Here is a 5519-nt window from a genome sequence, read left to right as displayed (position 1 = left end):
ATGCTCAACTCCAGCAGGAGAGGGTTGAGGGGAGGACGTAAGAGGTGATGCTCAACTCCAGCAGGAGAGGGTTGAGGGGAGGACTTAAGAGGTGATGCTCAACTCCAGCAGGAGGGGGTTGAGGGGAGGACTTAAGAGGTGATGCTCAACTCCAGCAAGAGGGGGTTGAGTCATTCACGTAGCTCTTCCACAAGACATCACCAAGCCTTGAAGTAGGAGCCTTGGCCAGGATGTCCTTATCATGCAAGGTTGACAACCTGTGAGCAGTAAACCACAGTTAGATTGAAAGTACCTGCTGGGGACCAATCTATCCTGAAGGTGGGCCATTTGAGGTGACAGAATGTCTCAAGATTGTCAGGGTAGACTTTATTACCAGATGGAGAAGTTTCTTCTAAAATACCTTAAAACGATGAAGAAGCTCAAGAGGGGACTGGGTAACGAATTGCTTCTGTTCTGTCTTAGAATCCAGGACCAAGAAGACACAGAGTGAACAGAGAAATGAATGTAAGACCAGGCACTAACAAACACAGAATGTCTAAATGTGACAAAGGGACTGATAGAAGAAACAGACAAACAAGACACTCCCCCTCCCCCATCAAAAGGAGACTCACCTCCTGTGTTTCCCCTGAAGTTGCCAATTCAAAAAGTTGCACTTCTGTACCAGGACTCTGGATCCTGGACAAAGCCCCAAAACATTGGTGTGCAATGGTGCGGAGAGTCTGGTGAAAATCCAACAACAGGAACACACCACGTTGTTGTCGTTGTCATTGTTCTTTAACCAGAGAAGCTTTGTTGATTTGAACAGCGAACTGAGCAGTCAGGGACACAACACAGATGCAGCTGCTGCCACTGAAACCCTTACTCTTCTGGGGAGCAGGTTTTGAACTCAAAACCACAATCAACGTGTGTAAGAGAGCATCATAGGATGGAAACTCAAGCAGGAGGACCATAAGATTTCACACGAGGAAACACTATCAGGGAGGTTTCTTAATAATGGGTTTCCAGGTCAGGTGGCGGTGGTGCAGACTTTAATCTGCACCCGGGAGGCAGAGGCAGGCACGTCGCTGTGAGTTGGAGACCAGGGTGATATACAGAGTGAGTTCCAGGACAGCCAGAGCTAAAAAAAAAAAAAACAACAAAGTTTCCTAGTCATGGGTTTTGCAGTTGGAATGCAGGGGAAAGAAAGAAAGAGAAAAACGAAGGAAGGATGGAAGGAAGGAAGGAAGGAAGGAAGGAAGGAAGGAAGGAAGGAAGGAAGGAAGGAAGGACGGGAGGAAGAAAACACATCTGTGCTCCTGGCTTGACCTTCAATGGTGTTGAGGCCTCAGCAAATGTCGGTGGATACAGATGCTGAAAGTCTCATTAAGCTGCTGCCAGGTGCAGTCTTTCAGATTCATTGTGAACTCAGTGTGGTCTCCACACCCGTGCAAGGCAGAGAGGACTGGCATCCAGGGTCCTCTTCAGAGAGCATGGTGATATCTGAACTGAGGACATCACCTCTCCAAGGGGTGGATGAATGGGAGGTTTGTGTTATAGATACAATAAAGAGTGCAGCCAGGGGCATCTGAATGTGTCCAGAGTGCACGGGGGTAGGCGGCAAGTAGATTGAACATGAACAGTAGGCTGGACTTGGCCATGAGAGGAGAAAGAGAGGAAGAGAAAGGACGATGAAAAGAATGCTGTGGGGCTGGGGGGCCGTGGAACCTGGGAGTGGGTAACACCCTGGAGAAAGAGTGGGGTCAGGGCATGTCCAAACCCTGGAAAGCTCATCCTAAAATTTGTGGAGTAGGATCATCCCTCTGCGCCCCACCTCACTCTGAGCCTGCGTATTCCAGCACAGGTAGCCCTGCTCCCCAACCTTTGCCCCCCAGAGGAGGTCATATAGCCTGGTAGCCAGGTTAAACTAATTCTCCCCTTAAAAATGTCCTGTCCTGCAGCACCTGGGATTTCTTCTTATTCCAATGAGTCATCCCACATACCCTGGCCTCACCCAGGGATGTACACTCACCCCAGAAGTCCCTACCCAGCCTCTAAAGGTTTACATAGCTGATGTTTCCCCCATGAAATGAGCTGGCTCACCGAAGCTGTCTCCCCAGTGTCATTTTCATTGTGCTCAGAGGTACTGAGGTCTCCTTGGCTCCCGGCCACTCCCACCTTGCTTCCCCTTTCAGGATCAGCCCGTCACCTACCATGGGTGAAGAAGTAGAGCGTGAAAGGCAAAGTGCAGGCTAAAACAAGACAAAAACCCGAAAACAAAACAAAACAAGGGAAAGAGACAAGAGTGAGGTCGTTGAGAAGGAGAATCTGGAGAATGGGAGACACAGGCGCTGCAGAAGTATAGTGTATCTCAGTGCATCTCCACCCTCTCAGCCCCTCACCCTCCCTATCCCCCGAATCCACTCCACCTCCACCATCCCCCGCACCCATCCCCTTGGCCCCTTTGAGAACTGCTGAGAAGAGCCAAGGTCCCAGCATGGATGTGGTAGTATATACTTGTGAGACTGGGCGAGCCAGAAGGAGGCCAGCATGCTGCACTTTCCTAGGTTATTAGGCACCACATGGTAGCCATTTGTCCTGAGAGTCTTTTGGATCTGACAGTTGAGAGGAGAGAAACTGTTTATTCAGACTGATGCTGGAGTGAAAAAGGGCCTAACCCCTGTACCCTGCCTCTGCCCACCCCTACAAACAGGCAGGCAGGTATAGGGGTAGAATTGAAGGGGCTGACATTTGAAGACATTGTCATTGAGGCTTCTTGTTTTTCTGTATGTGTATCGCCTTCCACGTTACAGGAGACAGGGCCCCCTCTCCACTGCGTACACCAAGCTAGCTGGACTGTGCGGTTCTGATATTTCTGTCTCCATCTCCCATCTTACCACAGAATCACTGGGTGTGCAGACATGTGCTACCATGAGTGGCTTTGCATAGGTGCTGGGAAACTCAACCTAGGTCTTCATGGCTGTGTGGCAAGGGTTTCACCCACCATGCCTTTCCCCCAGAACTATCTAGGCACCTTTTTTGTGAAGCTGTCCATTGGCCCTGAATGAAAACAAATCTCAGACACACAGATTTCTGGTGATGTTCCTGTCATAATTTCTTTTTTTTCTTTTTCTTTTTTTTTTTTCTTTTTTTGTTTTTTTTGTTTTTTTTTGTTTTTTTGGTTTTTTGAGACAGGGTTTCTCTGTGTAGCCCTGGCTGTCCTGGAACTCACTTTATAGACCAGGCTGGCCTCGAACTCAGAAATCCGCCTGCCTCTGCCTCTCAAGTGTTGGGATTAAAGGCGTGCACAACCACGCCCGGCATCCTGTCCCAATTTCTGAGACGCTAAGAAACTTGACCCTAAAGGGCAACTGTGCTTTGAGTCCCTCCCATCAGAAATAAAACCTATTTGAACAGAGTCTTTCGCTTCCGCCAATGTTCTGCCCTTCCCTTAACTCTTCTGCTCTTTGGAACAGCTCAGAGTCACGAGGCTCCCTTGCCCTCACCTGAACGAGCAAGTGATCTGACTGCTGCTTCAAGAAGCTTGCTCTCATCATACATGCTGTTAGGGACCAGTCATCCACCATGACGAGATGTTGCAGAGGACTTTCCCAAAGGCAAGCTTTCCTGCTTCTGACTGTGTTGGCATTGCTCTTTATTCTGCTCTTTGTCGTTAAGGATCCAAGGGCAAAAGATTCCAGGTAAGAAGATGCCACTCCTGTGATTCCTGGGGGAAGCACCTGAGGCAAGGCCTGAGGAACTCGGTGCCACCTATAGGTTCCATGGATGTTAAGGTCAGGGGTCTTGAAAAGAGCCCTGGAAGGAGCTGGCGCTTTTGACCAAGGTGCCTGAGACACCAGGAGGCTTGTGCAGGTGGGGGGTGGGATGGGAAGCAGGCAGGAGTTGGGGCCCCAAGGACAGAGTCTGCAGAGGCCACACACAGCACAAGGGAAGTCACCCCCATGGGCTGTTGAGTAGTAGGGCAGCAGAAGTGCTGGCTCTTACACTCCAGCCCCCTAGACCCAAAGCACAGACCTAGCCTGTGGGTTTCCCATGCCTCGGAGGCCTCCTCACCCTGAAAAGGGAATCAGAAAGATCAAGACTGCCCACTGGTGGGGTTGAAGGGAATCCTCTGAACCTGTGCCCCACGGGACTTCTCCACAAGAACTTCTAGATTATGCAGCACATCTCCAGCAGGGATACTTTTTTGACAGACAGGGAAAAGTCTCCATTTTTTGTTTGCTTTACCTTTCTTAACATTTGAAAACAATACATCCATTTTCTAACAAGATGGGAGGGAAGTTCAGAGAAGTTGGGTCTGAGGGGGGCCAAGAGAGTGGAGTGCTTGCTCAACTTGAACAAAGTCAGATTCCTGGTATCAAACTAGGATGGTGGCACATCCCAGCACGTGGAAGGCAGAGGCAGCAGGACCAGGAGCAGATTCAAGGTCAACTACATGGCAAGTTGAAGGCCAGCATGAGCTACAGGAGACCCAGTTTATGTCTTTGTGTACATTGGTTGGGTTATTCAACTCTGGTGGGGCAACATGCCGAGCATTCATGTCTCAACTTGCCAACCAGGATGTAGAGGACCCATTTCCATGACTCTTTCTGCCAAGCAGGATGCCAGTTACCCAGGGAGGGGCTGCAACTAAAACTTCCTTTGACCCCTATTCAAAATGGCAGTTGTCTTCAAAACAGCTTCAGTTTGGTCTCTTCCTACAGGAGTAAGATGTGTTTGTGTCTGTTGGGACTCTGAGAGGAAGTCTCTCTGTGTATCCCTGGCTGTGCTGGAATTTGCTATGTAGACCACGCTAGCCTCAGACTCCCAGAGATCTGCCAACCTCTGCTAGGATTACAGGCCTGTACCCCTTTATTTATGTATTTATATCATTTCAGAAATCAGTTTTAAGCATGCATTTCTGATGACAATGGCTGTCACAGTGTCAGGGCATCCCTAGAACAACATGGGGATGTGGGAGGGGGTTGAAGGACTCCAGGGATGCTAGAAAGAAGCTTTTAGTGGGAGTGTCCTGCAGCAGAATCACTCCAGGTCCCCACAGCAGTCAGTGGCACATGCTCCTGAGTGGAGGGGTATGGCAAACAGCTTGGCACCCATTGCGGTCTAGATCCTTCTGAAGGTTGAATGGCAATGCTGCTGAGCATTGTGTAACACACGGAAAGAAAACAGAGCCGCGCTGTTCTGTCCCAGATCTTCATGGCCTAGGGAGCTGGGGAACAGGAGCTTAGCACCTCCTTCACCAGGAGGCAAGAAGTGGAGCGCACACTCCCAGATGTGTGTTTGTGGACAATGATATTGTCAGAGCAGTGGGGGGGGGGGGGCAGGATCCTGAACAGGACTCAGGGGTTCCCCAGAGTTAGGGAGTTTCCCCAGAAAAACCTCTGATATTGACTGTTGAGGCTATTTCAGCAAGAGCTGGGACATCCAATAAACCAACCTAACCTCAGAGCAAACAGGATGTGAAGTATATAACCTGAAGAAAGGCTTGGAGAAAGAGAAAGGGCTGGGGACGAGGTGTGGCT

The 5519-nt window shown here is 49.7% G+C and overlaps 1 long non-coding RNA gene across 2 annotated transcripts in view; it reads right to left on the bottom strand.

Annotated features, from left to right (window-relative positions):
* LOC110287814 overlaps positions 1–1094 on the bottom strand; it is a 6421-nt gene extending 5327 nt beyond the window's left edge. For both annotated transcript variants that reach the window (XR_003835861.1, XR_003835860.1), the window contains exon 1: positions 612–1094. This is a non-coding gene — a long non-coding RNA (uncharacterized LOC110287814). The remainder of the gene's footprint in view (positions 1–611) is intronic.
* Positions 1095–5519: the final 4425 nt, after the last annotated feature.

Source organism: Mus caroli, unplaced genomic scaffold, assembly GCF_900094665.2.
Source record: "Mus caroli unplaced genomic scaffold, CAROLI_EIJ_v1.1 scaffold_19472_1, whole genome shotgun sequence".
Classification (NCBI taxonomy): Eukaryota; Metazoa; Chordata; class Mammalia; order Rodentia; family Muridae; genus Mus; species Mus caroli.
Note: the sequence above shows the minus strand (reverse complement) of the source record. Positions and strands in the feature narration are given on the sequence as shown.